This window comes from Pectinophora gossypiella, chromosome 19 (genome assembly GCF_024362695.1).
Source record: "Pectinophora gossypiella chromosome 19, ilPecGoss1.1, whole genome shotgun sequence".
Taxonomy (NCBI): Eukaryota; Metazoa; Arthropoda; class Insecta; order Lepidoptera; family Gelechiidae; genus Pectinophora; species Pectinophora gossypiella.
The window spans coordinates 7105526-7124381 of record NC_065422.1 but is presented as its reverse complement, the minus strand read 5'-3'; the positions used below and the strand labels follow the sequence as shown (position 1 = coordinate 7124381).

The window sequence follows — 18856 nt, the reverse complement described above, 5'->3', positions numbered from 1 at the left end:
TATACGGATATTGTCCATAAACGGCAATATAATAACCATGAAAGGGAAAGCAACCCCTAAACGTTCGTTATTTAAGTAATGGACGTAACCTAATTAGGCATTGATACATATATTAATATAAGTGAAGTAAATAATGATATTAAACAAGATAATTCTCCGGTCATAAGCATAGAATGAGGAATAATAGTACGTATAGAACGGTAACTCTTTGCTCCCCACTAGCGGCTGAGCTAGTTTTACCTCCCTCGGTCTTACTTTAGTCTTCAATCTAATGGGCGTCAGACTTCACACATACAGATGCGCGTGTACGATTGCGTCAATGTGTAGTAAACGAGGTGTTTTGTATGGAGTGTCCGGTGTGAACCATAACTTAAAGGTACAATATACTTACAAGTAATTAGACCGATCAGCGTGGCGACGCCTCGCTTATCAGAGAGTTAGCGGCCTCTCATCTATACACCACACACACGCGACACTGATCTGTGGACAAACAATAAAAATCATTAGTAAATAATTAATTGAAATGAGTAACAAAATAAAATTATAAGAGTTTGAATTGATTCATAGCTGACGTGGAGGATATTCATTATCAAAAATATAAATAATTCAGGAGGTAACATAGTCACACTTTGAATCGGCATCGGTTTACATAACCAACATCTCATCCGCCTTAAACTACTGCATATACTATAAGACCTCTGCCTACCCTTTCGGGGATATAGGTGTGATGCCGCAATGTTAGTAGTTTGTAATTTAATACTAGTATAAACATGATTATATAGAAATTCCCTCAAGCAACACTTAATACCTAATGTATTTAGGAAGCTAAGCAAGGATTAGTCGAGTAAAATTGAGGTATTAGCATCGTGTAACCGCAAGAGTAAAACTTTAATTACAAGCCTCTAACTTCGGAAACTTCGTTGTTTGAACACATTTTAAACTAATTAGTGATTACCAAGTGGGTGGAATTTTGTAATAAAGATATTGGTGCTAATTCCTGTACACACCGTCTACTTTTATTTTAAGGTATTTCTGTCATTTTCTCATCCGCTGAAAAAAGAAAGGGACGGGTAATCGACAGGCATATAATTTATGGAACACACGTCAATTTTAGACGGAATTGAGTTGACAGCACCCGTCATAATGGGTTGCATACCAACGAGATACCTATTTGATTCGTTCGAGTTATTAATTCATTCACTCATTCGTTTTAAAATTAACAGTTGTCAATCATCCTTTCCTTTCCTTTTTGTCGGATAGGTAAATGACGGGTATACCTTAAAATAAAATCAGGAGGTGTCTGCAGGAATCGGAGCCATTGTGTCAATAACTAAACATAATATAACATAAACAGCCTAGCACTTCGCCATGTCAGGGGCCTTTGGCGGCTCAATAGTAACCCACAATAGACACCAGGGTTGATGAGGTTGGTACTCCACCTCACAACCCACACGATAGAAGAAGAAGACTTCGCTCTGCTGGGCACATGCCTGCCCTCAATAAAGCGGAGTGGGTATGGAGCATACTCTACCACGCTGCTCCATTGCGGGTTGGCGGAGGACCGGCGGTGTTTAACTAGACAAAACGCTATTTAATTAAAGATACTCAAAATAACATTCAAAACCATTTTTGACATATGCCAGTAAGTATAAGAATCTTATGAATATCATTGACACTTTTAGAGAGACACCTTCGTATATTTGGAATCTACTAATCTACATCTTCCCACGCAATCCTTTTAGGTGTAATATGATGATATTTTACCGTATATATGTATACCGTAATGTTGACCATAACATCTAACACGGAACGGTAACATTTCCATAGAGGTTCATATAACCACAAAAAATGATGTCCTGTTATGTTGAAAACATGCGTCTTTTAAGAAAGTAATTTATTACCTATAAGATACAAAGATATTGTCTATCTTTTAGGACGAAAGTAATCTATTAACTGTCATGTTTACGCTCGAAACTAATCTTTATAATAATAATGAAGATTAATAGTTTATAACAATAAGTCTTCATGCATAGCAATTGTGCCTATAATAGTACTTGCTGTCATTTAAAGACACCTACGTTCAAAATGGACTTTTCCATAATGTGTTATGGTTATGCGTACTTATGCTTCTAAACGTGCAAACAAGTACAATACAACAATACCAGTACAATAACTATATACAATATGATATAACTTGATGTACCTACTAATTGTAGTCAATTTTCAGTCAGGCGGGAATTTTGTATAATTTTGTCTTTTGTTTAATCATTTAATGAATATCAAGACTTGTAAATAGGTGTAATGTTGTGATATTCCATCCTTCATTTCATTAATTCTAGCCACGTGAAGCCGTTGGTCCCGGTTACTACTTACTGATGTAAATAAGTAGTTAAAAGGGCCATGTCAGGGGATTTTGGCGGCTCAATAACAACCCTGACACCAGGGTTTATGAATATGGTATTCACCTCACAACCCACACGACAGGAAGAGGAAGAAGATACATTTTAGCTTGTTCAAACAACGCTAGAGTCTCTCTCTTTATTTAAGAGCTTTAATATTCGCCTTCAATACTCCATAGATAGAGCGTGTGGAACGGTGGTTGCCCCAATCGCCTTCCGTTCCGCAGTACACCGGTCAATTTCTCAATCGGTGATGTTCTAGATAGAGCCCTACCAGAATCCATTTCCTCGGCTTCCAACCAGTAGTAATACTAGAGCACTAGAGTAGGACCACTTATTTAAGATCTTTTTTCACTCTTAACCGGCCAGCAAGGTCTGAAGGGGCTACCGTATATAGTAGTGTTGCCGCTCGATAGTGCCCTATCGATAGTTTTCGATCGAACTATCGATAGTTTACCAAAAAACGATAGTATCGATAATTAATCGATAGTATCGATACTATCGATAGCTCTTTTTTGGCGATACTATTGATAAGCAACGATAGTATCGATACTATCGATAGTATCGATAGTTAAAAGATGAAAAACTATCTATAGTATCGATAGTTGAAAAACAAAAAACTATCAATACTATCGATACTATCGATAGTATCGCTCTTCGATATTGCGCAAGCTATCGATACTATCGATAGTATCGATACTATCGATAGTTTTGTATGATCGATAGTGACCTTAATTTCGATAGTATTGTAAAAAAAATCCTATCCACTCCACTTAACAGTGTTTTTTTAAGTTTAGAGAATTGCCTACTTCAAAACCAAATATCCACTGCAAAAACACCCACGTAATATAAAATATATTAAATACGAGCTTTAAATGGTGTGAATTGTTCCACACAATGCTACATTCAATACTATCGAAATTAAGGTCACTATCGATCGTACAAAACTACTATCGATATTATCGATACTATCGATAGTTTTTCATCTTTTAACTATCGATACTATCGTTGCTTATCAATAGTATCGCCAAAAAAGAGCTATCGATACTACCGATAGTATCGATACTATCGATAGGCCTATCGATTGGGTAGATGATTTTGGCTGTTTACTATCGATAGTAAAACTATCGATTTTTCGGCAACACTAGTATATAGGAATATTTCATCCTCATTTTCGATGGACACCGGGCTAGCCTTACACGTATAGTCAGCAAATACAAAGCGCTCATCCCAGCCGGTTGTGCACAATGGACGTCCTTGGCCGACCCCCCTACCCGTTTGTCATTCCACTTCATAATACCCTCCCTACCTCACGCCATATTCAGCTTTAAAACCCTCCACTGTAAAGTCCCATGTTGAAAACCCGGAACTATCCAGTAGGTCTGTTTTGAGGGGACTGGTTAATGATTATGAGAAAAAAGCACGCAGATTGCTCCTATAGTATATTACTGAACTCTACATTCAGAATATGAAAAGTTTTTATAAATCATTTTGGTGAAGTCTTCCTTTACGTTCAAACCGGATATATTTTTTTTAATAATGAACGTCTTGCTATTCAAAATTGCCAAGGCTTTTTTATAAGTTTAGTCTTTTGTTGATAGGATCAACTGTCCTAATCATAATGAAATATCTTGTAAACTTACAATAAGTTTTTCTTGAATAAAAACAACATAAGGCCACGGTTTACAAGGGCTTATTCTGTACAATCAAAATTGTAAAAAATTAAGAATTAAATCAACAAATAAACCAATGACCTTGTAATACAATTCTGACTGAATATTTATTACAAATGAAGAATTACATAAAAACACAACTAAAATTTTTGAATTAAGTTAGTTTTATTTATTTATACCTTTGAAGTTTATACTTGATGACGTTAGAATTACATCCTACGGCTATGAACTCATCTCAGATGCATCCTCGGTTATAATGTCACGACACAAGTTTTAAGTGGGCAATTGTGTAAACAAGTAATCAATCATTATAATAAGTATTCCGTTTGTCTGATATTCCTAGACTCATGATAACAGCTGATTGGAACGAATTTCAGCCTTTTTCAAATCAAATATTGCACGGAACTTAATTTTATCAATCATACATGGATACATTAGAATTGGACGGCCTTATTGCTCTAAAGCAATTTCTTCCAGACAACCGTTTTTATCATTTTTCAGCTCCATAAATATCGTAGCGTTTTAGGTTTAAACATAAATTGCACCGTGATATGAAAGCCGTTATAGTTTTCAAAGTGGTCACCTCCATAGCGACAACAATTTGCCAAGAATAGCCCCGCGTCGCCAAGTAATCTGCTTGTGACCGCAATCCGGTAATTGTATTAGTGCTCAACCATAGGAGGCTTAGTAAACTGCGAATTAAATGGACATTTACGTATGTCCACTTCATAATATCAGCATCGTGGTTCACGACGCGACTTGTGCTGAGTGAGGCCCTTTTATCTCAGGACGTCCACCACCACCTTATGATCATTTCGACAAACATCCGTCTTGCTTTTTTTGTAATTATTTAGTGGAAATTTGACATGATTTTAGTGTCTTTTTTGTGCGTGGCGCCCTTTTATAATAAATTATTTCTATTCTATTCTAAAAATCATGTATCAAAATACTGAAATTACTTTAATTATATTATCGGTGCATCCATCCTTGAAGCGTGCACTTAAAATAAGTTGAAAAGAAGTGGAAGAAAATTAATTCTGACCGGACTATATCTTTCGTCAAATCAAATAGCTACTGCACGGAAAGAGAATATTCTGACCATTATTATACATTACATTTAACATTTAAAGAAGAAGAATAAAAGAATAAAATAAATTTATTGCCAGTAACAATGTAATGCAACAATAATACTACATATACTATACTACTACTACTATATACTAATAATACAATGTAACAATAATAGTGATTGACTGATGCGCTTTTAACTAGTTATAATCAAACTATGGACTTTTTCGTCGTTGTTTTAAAATAAAAGTCTCGATGACTAGGATAACTTGATGGTCTTTTACTATCAAACTCAATTCGCTTTCCTTTCAACTTCAAAATCTTTAGGTCCAGTGCGACCCGGGTATGTAGCTTAGCCTCAACAAACTATGCAGCTAACGACTATAGACTAGACCAGACTCGGACAAACCTGTTCCACCAGTGAACAAGAATGTATTGTAAAAACCTTTCAACGTATCCTGTAGGGCGAGCGGATGAGTCTAGGCACTTGCTGCTTCGCAATGAGAATTAACACTAAAGCTCAAATTTAGGCGGCAGCACTGTTGAGTGTTCCGTAATTTTGACAGTTCACCATACTGTCCAACTAAAATTCGTGATAAATTGCTATAAAATGTTCAGCAATGTGGAGTGTATCCCGGCTGAAGGTTGAGTTACGAAAAACGAAAGCCATCAGTTGGAAAAACCAGTTTTGATTGAAAATAAGTTTTCTTCTTTCCAATCTTTAGGGAATAAATATAACACTATGATTTTGGAGTTAAACGATGCGCAAATGGTTATAGTGTAATCAAAACAATATGTTTAATTACTCAAATAGTATGGGGAACTGTCAAAATTTAAGAACATTCGTAGCGACACTTGATGGGAGAAATGGGCAGTTTTTATCCTTATTAGTTTCAAAATTTACTCTTAGATGTCCGGTGAACCCGTTTCAATGTGAGAGGACAGCTGTGTGTTGCAAAGGCGTATATATTTTTTTATTATTTATTGCTGATTGGTGGCATCAAGCACCTATTATTCTGTGTAAGTCATTCAACTAAAATTGAAATAAATGACGTTTATTATGTTAAAGAATGTAGAACCAAAGACACAGTACAATGTTGTGTTAAAACCTCATGCCAAAACTATGACTAATTACGCATTTCAACCAACCAAACGTCATTCTAAAAAGCTAAACATTCTTTTTTTTTTCCTAGTTCAATATAACAAGGAAGATGACGTCATATATACGATTCTCCACAATCTTAGCTTCCGCGTAACCCAATTTTTCCGCTCTCACAGTCCAAAAATAGCCACTTCGAACGTAACTCAGGCGATTTTAATAGATTTTTTTAAGTAACGAGAATAGTTAATCCACACTTGTTATACATAATTGGCAGTCGTGTCAACGACTCGGCCCGAGGCGGTGCTTAAGAAACTATGTTCGGTTATTTTTGTTGTAAACCAGAGGTATGTGGGAATTGGGTAGTTTCTAGGTCAAAGATAAATTATGAAATTCTGATTGCTAAATAAAGACAGATCTAAAGGTGACACGAAAGTTTTCTTTTTTCTATTTTACTTATTTAAGAAGTTTAGTACAGAAAAATGTAATAGTAAGTGCGACATTTTGTCACGTTTTTCTATGACGTCACATGTCGCTTTTTCATACAAATTCCATAGTTATTTAGTTTTGTGACGTTAGTAAAAAGTAACTGCTTTGACTAGTTGGAATCTAACCCCTTGTATGTTAAACAGGCGGGCGATTTGGTGGTGGAGCCGTTTGCTTGAAGGTCTTAAGTTCGATCCATTCAATAGGGCGTTAGAGTGAACATACATCATAAGATCACGCCTATTTACCGTTGGGGTAGGCAGAGATCACGGAATGCCACTTACTGCGATCCTGACACACCACTCTCGCTTCTTCCACTCATCAAAGACATACCTATAGATTGAAATACCTACAGTGTTACTACAAAACACAAACTAAAAATAAACAAGGTTTTAAATAGTATTTCGCGCCACGAAAGAAGTCGGCGGATTTTAATGAAACTAACTTGACAAGTCATAATAATTCTATGCAGAATCTGCGACAGTAGCGCCGCGGCCTTTGGGACATCTTTCGTATACGGATTATATTTTAAACATGGTTTATCTTTTAGTCTTTGTTTTGTAGTAACACTGTTATTGTTTAAAATAAAATATGACGATCGCTGTCTTAGACTTAGAACATGACTATTTTATGCTCGTTTTCTTCTTCGAATGGTTTTGCGTGTATCGAAAGAATATAAAATCTCTTTTCAATCTTATAAATTATATAGTTTTAATAATGTATCCCGTCGCAACAAAATGTTACCGTTGATATAAAAAATCTATGACAGTTTTTAATTTAATATGTCACCTCGTGCGGTACTTTGTATGAATCGCAGATCTATTTTTGTACTGGTTAATACAAGTAATATTATACAGAACTTTTATTTAAAACTAGCTGAGAACTTGGAAAGAAATACTTTCAGTTTTTACCCAACTTCGAAAAAGGAGGGTTATGTGGTTGACCGTTATGTATGTATCTGTATAATTTTCTTGTTTCATACTTTTTAGAGCGTCATTTTTCCGTAGGTCGGTTTGAGTTTTTAAACTTATATTTTTATGTGTATATGTAAAACCTACACATAAAAATATAAGTTAACTACTGTATTTGCCATGTACTAATTAAGTCTCTTTTGTAACTATGTATCATTTTATTTTGGTGTAATAAAGTATAAAGTACTTGAATTTGTAACGATATTTCCACCGTTACAAACATTTAAAACAGTCGTTCTCAAGTGATGCGCTTATTAACGAACATGATTTACTTTATATACAACAATATAGATTAGGAAGAACTATTCATATATAAAAGGCGAAATATAATATATCTAGTGAAATGACACCGACGATACTGTGAAGTGGTACAATTTGGCACAGGTCTGAAGCATTTCATCGTACTTGACCTACTTTTAAAAGAATGACGCGACCCGAAAATCGTCGAGTTCGCGTTCGTCGACACGAAGCCAACAAAGTTGTCCCCAATATATATATATACGTATTATATATAGTATCAGGCACTGTCCTTATATATTATTTATTTTGTGCATTAAAGTATTATTCTAATCTAATCTAGCCTACAAGATCCCAAACGCCTCCCCTTCCTCTTTCCATTTTTCGCGGTCCTGTGCGCACTCCGGCCAGTCCCTCCGGCAAGCGTCCAAGTCGTCACGCCATCTCTTTCGAGGTCTACCACTACGCCTGTACCCGTCATGAGGCACCCAATGTGTGACGATCCGTGCCCACCGCTCCGGGTGCATGCGACAAACATGTCCAGCCCAATCCCATTTGAGTTAAAGTATTATTAATTGATTGATTAAGTATAAGTTATTACTGTCATCGAAAAAGCAGTTGGGTAGTTTATAGGTGCATTAGATAATGTTAAATTCATTCCTAATATTCCTATCAGGGTAATAGTAGAGCCATAAGAAATATCAGCAACCATTTCGTAGTACATAGACAGCTAAATACAATGACCCGTAAATGATGAATTAGATTTTCGTCATTCCATCTTTTATTCCATTCCTTACCACAAAAGTGTGTACACCATGTATATTTTTCTAATGGTAGATAGTAATACTATTTGCTAACATGAAATCGACGACATGAGAGTAAATATCACGTTAGAGTTTATCTATACCTACCTACCTAGTTTATCTATCGTTTTTCATAACCATCTTCATGATTGAAAGTATCGACAGTTGAAGGTCACGATTTTATTGTTATTGAAGTTAAATAATCAATATCGTTACTACCTTGAAAGGTTCTAGACTTTTAAAACGAAATGTTTAATGGAACGTATTTTTTAATATTTCTCGACCCGATCGCTATTTTACGATAACCTCCTAAGGTAATGTACAAAAACTATGTGCGGAGGTGTATTCTTAAATCATCAATTCCTTTTTTAGTTGTAGCAACTTTTATTGAACAGGTACTATAAGTACTATTAAGATACTTCACAATAGCTACAGTCAGTTTACAACATAAAAAATATCTCGATTGTCGACGTCATATTGCCTATTTTGTGAGTGTAAAGTATGCCAAAATGATAAAGTCAAAAATTGATAATAAGCTAAACATTGACAGATATTATTATTATTGCATTTTATATCAAGTAACAATGACTCGTATTAGGGTTAGTAATAAACTTACACATTAAGTTTAGTACATAAGGCTAGGAACAGTTTTATAAATCTTAAAATTGCTTTTTACTAATACTTTGGCCCACTGCCTCATAACTGGGGGAGTCATATAGCGCGATAGTCTTCACGATGGAGTTAGAGCTCCCCCTCTCCCTGCAGAGGCAGCCATTTTGCGCATAATGGCGAAAAAGTCTTCAGTGCGCGTCTGCATAAAAATACTCGATGCGTTACAGAAGCGCGGCAGCCCCAACAGCATCCTAAAGCCATTATTGCACTGGACGCGCACGGCGCTGATGCCCTCTGCGTATTTTTATTTTTCAATACTTACTGTAATATAAGTCATGAAAACAACATTAATTTACTAACTTATATAATCACATATCGAACCGAAACGAATCACAAACCATAAAGGCCACGAAACAATCGACGTCGGAAGTTTAGCAAACACGCAAGTTTTACTTTATTTTGTTGCAACCAAATCTGCATTTAGCAGGAAACATGTGTTTACAAACTTTCAGAACTATGCAAGGTCCGTTGTAGAAATAGACGGATAGACGGACGACCGGACGGACGGTCGAAAAACCTGACGGATGGTTAGACGGACGGACGGGTCAATTCCGATGTTTCCGGAAACCTGTGGCGCAACCGCGAGCGGTGGTGCGTGGTTCCACAATCATTACGTTTTGTTGCGAAAGTAACAAGGTTGATGGCGTTCAACCTTTATGTAGCTCACTATAATGAGTAGCCTAGTGGTCGTTGATGTTTATCGAATGATAAATAGCACAGATTGGTAGAAGCGAAGCAAAATGTTTCCTTTATTCCATTCGACAAGCAAGAGACACCAAAAATAATTTAAGTTTGTTTATCTACTCTATAGCAGCGTGAATGAAACGATTGATGAATTTGGAGAAAGCCATAGTTTGCTTACCCCGGTGAGAAATAGGCGTGAGTTTATCTAAGTATATGACGAGTTTAAAGACTACGTAGCGTAACGATTTGTGTATTATAATAATAGTATAATACTATACAGTACGTCCACGTGACTTAGCTCACATCATCAAATGTTAGTTGTAACGTAACAAGTTTATAAGTTGTTGAAGAAGAAGAAGAGTTGTCCTCACCAAAATAGCAATTTCCAATGGCGTATTCAATTTAAAGTCGATAAGTTTAAAGCAGGACCGGTCACGAGTACTAATATGATACACTTTGAAACCATGTCACATTAACTTTTAAACCGTAAGTCTCATTAAATGTCAAATAAGATAGTGCGACAGGGTTCTAAAGTGGGTACATGATATTGCTCATGACTGTACACCCACTCTAAAGATGACATTATTTGTCTTATGCGAATGAAGGAACTTGTCACTTCCTCAAAGAACAGGTTGAAATGACGCTTTAGCGACTTTTTTTCGTAGTTTCTTTAGCGGCTTTAAAGCCGCTCTTAGTGGTTCATGCAAATGTTTGGATACTAGACCTTGTATAAGAAATCGGTGTTATATCTAAAACTAATACAACGTAATACAAATTCTAATACCTATCGGAATGTAAAGCGGTTAATTTGGCTTCTGTTAGTGTGCATTATAAGGCATCCTTTGATACTCAACATTACGGAATCCGGATTACTACAGAACTTTATGCCAGGATCTAAATATTAAACATAAACAAGTGTTTTACATATAAGTGAGTATATATACTCACCTATTTCCTATCGGGGTAAACGGGTAACAAAGGTTTTATGATTATAATTATATCCAAAATATGTTTTTTCGGTTGACTGAGGGGATACCAGTGCCTAGTGCTGATGTATTACGATTGTTTATGTTGATACGTTTTTTAAAGTCGTGATAACGCACCTGAAGGAAAATAAAGCATAATAGAGACTTTAGAGAACCATGATTGAACTAAAGCGACACGATTCGTTTATAAAGAACATCATAGGCGAACAATTGAAGGAAAGAGAGTAGGGGGTAGACCTAGGAGAACATTTATGAAACAAAAGAGAAGGTGCAGGTCGTGTCGTATTAGGAGGTGAAGGATTTGACGGAAAGAAAATAGGAATGTCGATTACACCACCGACAAGAACGCAGCTCTTAAATAATGAGAGAGAGAGATATAAATAGTGCATCTAATACAAATACGTGGCAGTATTTGCGCTGTTAGTGGAAAAAATATGTCATTTTTTAATTATCAGCCTTTCAATCTGACTATCACCCAAACATCGTTCTAGTAGCATGTTTAATCACATGATAACTGTAGTTTCTAGTACAAGCGTTTGTAGTTTATATGAACACGTCAAACGGTACTTAACTTGCCAAACGAGATCGGACGCGAATGATGGAACGTTGGTTCGACGAATAAGTCCATCTGTTTGAGGTTAGCCTTAGATTGAATGATAATGAGGTATTCAGTTATACTTCCATGAAAATTGTAGTAATTTACCGTTTATAAAGAAAGATTAAGCTGTAACCTTGAATTGTATTCATTTCAATTTGAATATGAAACTGTAGACTGAGTTGGGCCTATTAATCAACAATATTTTTTGGTTGCGAGTCATTCATTACAAATATTTAGTCTTTTGTGTCGTTTATGGTCTAAAAATAGATACACGCTTTACGTCATAGAATAAGGAATAATACTATGTATAGAACGGCAACTCTCCGCTCCCTACCAGCGTCTGGGCTAGGTTCACCTCATCCCCCGTCGAACACAGTTTAGACTTGAATCGTATGGCGTCAGACGTCACACACACAGATGCGCGTGTACGATAACGTCAATGTGTGGTGTCTGTGTAAAATGAGGTTGTTTGTAAGAAGTGTCCGGGGTGTGTTTACGTCCGAATTCTCCATACGAAGGTCGTAAGTAATAATATCCATTTTCCATCTTTAACTATTATGCATGGAAAACCGGTTCCTATAAGGTTAAATTCCCATATTAAAACTACAACAAGAGAACGGGATAATACGAGCACATTTCAATAATGAATTGTCTGTACCAAAATTCCAACAAAGCCAAATCTAATGTCCGCAAATAAAAGATGTTCAGCCACTAATTTCTAGTCCATGACCCACTAATTTGTGTTTTCGGAATAGTATACAAATTGTCATAGCATTTAAATAACAGGTCTGTGGATCTTGATTCACAAGGTCCGACATATCTAAATATTTTGTTGGAAAGATTACAAAAAATGTATGAATGGAATCTTGAATTTTCCGTCTACGTATACGAGGTCTTTGCTCAGAAGCAGGACAACAATATATTTTACGCTAAAATAGAAATACGTATTCGCCTAAGTTACGTGCAGGATATTTTTTTACTGACGTTATCAGGTGATCTTTACCAAATCTATAATAATCTTTCAAATCAAATCTCATTTTAAGAGGAAACTATATAACTATTTTATCTTTTTCTTAATGTTGTTATTATCATAATTTTATACGTTCGAATCAAATCAATTTGTGAATTGTATTTAACGGTACCCTAAAAATATTAAACCTTATTTTATACCAATTACAAATCATTTAATCTGAAGAGATTAGTCTAAATCAAAAAGAGAATACTTTCTTTTTTCTAATATCTTCCATGAGAGCCGTTTCCACCGTCAAATTAGACACTTGTGCCGCTTAGCCGGTGGTATGTTAATCGCCGACATTACCCTCTGCGCCGGCGCAGGTTGCTTGTCAATGTCGGCACCGCGCTGTTTGTTATGTGATATTCCTGAACGGGTTAAGGCGGTATTCTGTTAGATATGTATGTAATTAAATTAGACTTCTAAAATATTATGTAGGTAGTATATTTTAGAAGCTTAAAAGGTCCGTGCATTCAATTACAATACACCAAATATGACGTTGCATTCATAATTTCGAATTTAAAATACATTCTAAAAAAGATATAGTCGCAAATGTACGCGTCCCAAACCAACACTTAAAAGCCCTGGTACAAAGTACAAACACAGGTTAAAAGCACATTTGAATCTTTACGAAGTCATCTTAAATAACTAAAATAAACTTATCTGAGACCAGACAATTCATAGAACCAATGGTACGCAAACAACATATCTTTGCTCACCATCAGTACGTTGTTTGATATTTGAGCGACTAATATTGGTCAACTTGGACCACGGTACGAACACTTGAATATACTAGGACCACAGAAACCTATACTAAATCAATAGATTAAATATTGAAGATTTATGTTTTTTTTGTACAGTGTGCGTTATATATAATAGATCAATTGTAGATAAAACATATTTATATATGTCTAAATAAAATATGTATTTTAAGAAAAAACAAAATATTGATTTTGAGAAAGACCAGGTCAAGAGTACTGTCTGTAGACAGCATCGCGAGGAGTCGTTGTGTATACTATACACCGCTGCGTACCTAAGCGTTAAGGACCCCGATACCGACCCCGCCGGCGTGGTCGACGATTTCCCTCATTCAGCGCTTATCGCTATCGACCCACTAGGGTCGATTAATTCTTTCAAGTATATTTCCTCTCAGACGACGCCCTGAGCCGAGGTTCGCGCCCAACTGGGCACCCTCAGTCCTGTTGTCTTAAGCGTTGTACCAGGTGAGAGCCTTCAGCGCTCTCCATTTGTCCGGCCAAGTAGTTAATGCCATCTGCGGCAAATCTACAATAAGTCACGTAAAAAAACCTAAGCGTGATGCTACGTTTGTATGTTTGTGAAGTTAAAGAGAGCGGGACCGTCACGTCACCGAAGCAAAGTTCAAAACAATTAAGTAGTTACCCAGCTACCAGCAGATCGGAGCTGCGATCCGCGGGCTTTTTACCGACATTCTTGTCCAGATATACATCTGTGAGATTGCCCTTTACCAGAGGTCAAAGTATGGACGCCCGCTGCGACGCCGAGACAAACTTGATTCAACCAACTTTAAACGTACTAGTGACCCGCCCCGGCTTCGCTTGGGTGCAATGCTGAGGAAAAAATAAAATTATTTACGACATCACATTAAAAACGTCAAAAATAATAGTATTTCTCCATTATTTAATGGATATTATTATACATATAAACCTTCCTCTTGAATCACTCTATCTATTAAAAAAAACCGCATCAAAATCCGTTGCGTAGTTTTAAAGATTTAAGCGTACATAGGGATATATGGACAGAAAATGCGACTTTGTTTTATACTACGTAGTGATAGTGATTTGTGAAACAATCAAGTTCTATTGCGATGGAGATAGAAAAGAAAACAAACTCATGCCGAAAAACAATGTAGAGGTCGATAAGTCGTCAGGAAATATTGTTGGAGACATACTTAATATTATCTACTTCACATCATCACGTGTCTCTCTATTACTGGCGGTTGGCGATCAGCTTATGGATGTACATGTATTCCTGGCTATACGAAATAGCCCATCGATCGCTATATAATATTACAACGGATGAATAATACAATTTAAAATATTTACTGAGTTAATAGCTTTATAATTGGTACCTAGCCTAAGAGCTGTAGGAAACAACCATTCAGTACTAACTGCCGATGTTCTAAGCTGTATTGAAGAGTAAAAAACAGTGTTTTTTGTACATTTTACTACGAGAAGATAACATTAGTTTCAGTGTAAGGATATCGTGAATTTATGTAGGTACGTATAGAACTTTACACATTCGAATATGCATCATTAAAGACGAGAAACCCACATGGTTGGTGTAGAAACTCAATGAAATTCCTAACTGAGCACTGAGCAGTTGTTTGTCGTTAATGATAGACTGGCGCGTCGCTAACGGTGCAATGACCAGTCGACTACTAGGCCGAAACTCACGCTTGGAAATGAGATTAGTCATGTGGTCGATTTAGTAGTCTTTTCTTGCCTCCGTGGTCCAGTAGTTGAACGTGTGGATCCGGAGGTTCCAGGTTCCAATCCCGGTGAGGAAAATTCACAAAAATCACTTTGTGATCCCTAGTTTGGTTAGAACATTACAGGCTGATCACTTGATTGTCCAAAGATGATCCGTGCTTCGGAAGACGCGTTAAGCCGTTGGTCCCGGTTATTACTTACTGATGTAAGTACGTAGTCGTTACATGAGCCATGTCAGGGGCCTATGTCAGGTCAATAATAACCCTGGTGGGTTGATGGGGTTGGTAATCCACCTCACAATCCACACGATAGAAGTAATTTTGTAGTTTAGTTACTTCAGGAGTTAAGCCTAAGGGACGTCTGGGTTGTCTGTTATACTAAGTAGTACTCTCGTGCGGGTTGTGAGATCAATGACCAACTCCATCAACCCTGCTGTCATGTAGTCGTTAAATGAGCCATGGTACGCCCCTTTGGCGGCTCAATAGTAACCCTGTTACCAGAGCTGATGGGGTCGGTCAATAACCTCTCAACCCCCACGAGAGATGAAGTAGTATAGTTACTGTTATTATAATCGTGTAGCGTTGTATTTTTCGAACGCTTTTTTGATATAACTTAACAAGTAGAGTAGAGACCAGTGCCCTGTTTAACAAAACTTACAAGCCCTGTATTACGAGAAGTTGCCTTGTAAAAAACATTATTACAAGAATGTGTTTATCAAAACTACACATGTAAATTACATGTTACAAGTGTCAATATTTATTTTACAAGTATAATATATTTTACAATCCCTCTACGTTTTTGATAAACGTAATTTACACGTACTTGTGAGTAACTTGTAGCTTGTGAACTTGTAGACTTGTAAGTTTTGATAAACACGACCCAGAAGGATTTTCACATAGGAAACCAATTGTTTTCTATCATGTAAATTGGCATATCTAAATCGATCTATCACCTTGATGTACAATAAATCCAATAACTATTTTAATTAAATCTTTTTGACTGTATCAGGAAGGATAAGGTAACAATGCCACCAATCAATATTAACCTTGTATCATGATGGAGTAATGAGAAAATCGAATGCATTTACTTGCTTATCATACCAGGAAAGGCATCATCGTCATCCACTTATAAAGCGATGGACCAACAAACCGTTACAATGGTCCATCCAAGTGTGATTGCAGTTTATTTTCCTATTGTGTAAACGACCCACGAACATTTCTGAATACTGTATCGATTGTCTTTTGTTTTCTTTTTCTGTGTCTCTCAGGCGGTGGAGGCGATCGTCGCTATACATAATAATTTCTTTTTTTTCTCTTTATAATTATATATTTTAGTGTTATCGTTTTGTATATAATTGGTTACTTGACAGCGGTAACAATAAAATATGAAACATATCGGATATGGTAGTTTATAATTTAACGATAATTATCCAAGTTTTTTTTTATTCAGAACATATTAACATATTTTATTTTTACAAGATTAGAATGCGATTTTTTATCTGTGTATTAGTTTACCCGAAACACAAGCACCCATAGCTACGTGTCACGTCACATTTCAAAAAATAAACAAATATCGGTCAGGTTTAAAGTCACTTGAAGTGCCGCGTAGTTTGACAGATTCTTTTTTGAAAGAAGGAAAGAAATTTTCGTTTCCGTTTTCGCGCGAAATTTGAAATTAATAAAGAAAAATATGTTTTTTTTTGTATTATACAAAGCTTTTTCGAGAAAATAAAATATTTTAAGAGGTATAACCGTTTTTAATTTATAAAATACTTTTCTAAAACTGTCGAGTAGCCAATTCTTCAATATTCAACTTATTTTCTTATTTAATTCCGTCAACCAGTTATATTGTTACATACTCGTGTCAGTAAGTAATCTTGTATATTGCCCCCGGCTATTAGCCGTAGAAAATCGCCTCCACCAACCCGCAGTGGAGCAGCGTGGTGGACCCCCTCCGGTTGATTGACGGGAGGTTTGTGCCCAGTAGTAGGACGCATGTAAGCTGTTTATGTTTATGTGTGAGGAGACAATGAGATCTTTTGATAAATGGCAGTGACTGTAATATAACGCATGAAGAGAAACCATTTCTACGCAACTTGACCGCACTCATTGTTCAATATACTTGCGTTTCAATACCTTTTATATCATTACATGGTTAAGCGAGCGTTTTTATGACATTTTTGTATGCGATAGCTTAGCTACTTAGGTTGATTAGTTTGGAATTCAATCTTCTTCTACTTATCGTGTGAGGTGGAATACCAACCTCAATTCAATAAAAAAAGGAATTGGAATTTTTGGAAAATGGAATGGAATTCAATCGATAGCACTGATGTTTCTCGAAAGCGCGAAGTTCGTAAATTCTATGGCGACCACGTGATTAGCTAGCTACTGTGCAGTCACTTATTTTTTATTGAAGATGGCAAGCATTTGACCACAACACAATCTCACTGTAAGTGACGACGTTGCCGAGGATGAGACATGCTTACCTAGAAAGTGTGTATTCACTCTTGCCTCCAAAAGGCTCTAAGATGATCACAAAGCAACCTCATTTTTCGTTTTGACTTATTTACTCTACAGTAAAAATGAGTACGACATTTGACCATGTTTATTCAGTTGCGTTTCCAAAGTATATCATTTGATAAGGTTGTCAATTGTCATCTCATCATCACTAATTTAAGAGCCACGCTCTTGGCGGTGTAGCATTTTCTACGCTTCTTTTTAAGAAAATATAGGGTAGTAGTTTCCCTCTTGCCTTCCGCCCCGCAATACTCTGTCTGACGCGGGTTGGATGGCACCCAGAGTAGTCTATTTCAAAGCCGTACTAGGACTCCTGTCCTCCGCCTCTGAATAGTACTGACATTTACTGCTGCCCTCTGTCAGGTTCCAGGTTACAGTCCCTGTGACGCACCCCTTCCGTCCTGCATTGCCGTTGAGGTCTTCACCCGTATCCCTGGGCAAGGGTCTCAATTGTCATCTAGCCTGTTATAATACGGATATGGTGTATGCATGAACATAGTCCTAACCACAGGTCCTAACTAATTTACCTAGTACGTACTTGATATTATAGGCCTTGATTACGCCAGAATGTTTTAATAGCTAAATATGCAACTCCAATACATATGCAATGTATGTCTATAGAAGGATAGTAGGTACTAATCTGCGCTATGCGGACAATTTAAAAATCGCAGCAGTGGAGTATCCTTGAGTGAATCATTAACTTGGGCATTTAAAACTTGCAACGCGTGTAAATTGTCGTAGAATATACCAAGTGCAACTGCTTAGCCAGTCGCCAAACTGGAGTGTTAGGTATTTGTAAAGTGTCAGCTAGAATTGTACTATTTCAAGTATTAAGATATACTGTAGTGTAATCGCCAAATCGCAGAAATAAATGCTGCGATAAAACTGCAGTGTCACGTTTAATTTGCTTCGAAATGATAATAATAATAATAATCGAATAATAATAAGCTACAAATGTATGGAGGATACGAAGGACATGGCCGAAAAAGTACCTACTTATTTATTTTTTTATTTTTGAATATCGTTGTTGCCAATTTAAAAGCTCTTATGTGTCGCTCGCTCTTACCAAATTTCTTTTTGGTCAGGATCGAATAGTATTTTGCTCCTAAAACATTCAGTACAAACTCTTATGTACGTAAATATCAATTATCTTTTAATATTCTTAACACACAGTCATAAAA

At 36.4% G+C, this 18856-nt stretch overlaps 1 protein-coding gene across 3 annotated transcripts in view; it reads right to left on the bottom strand.

Annotated features, from left to right (window-relative positions):
* Positions 1-18856, bottom strand: part of LOC126375420 (protein kinase C and casein kinase substrate in neurons protein 1) — a 125222-nt gene that overhangs the window by 103399 nt on the left and 2967 nt on the right. For all 3 annotated transcript variants that reach the window (XM_050022335.1, XM_050022333.1, XM_050022334.1), the window contains exon 2: positions 392-480. The gene's annotated coding sequence lies outside the window, so the exon portion shown is untranslated. The remainder of the gene's footprint in view (positions 1-391; positions 481-18856) is intronic.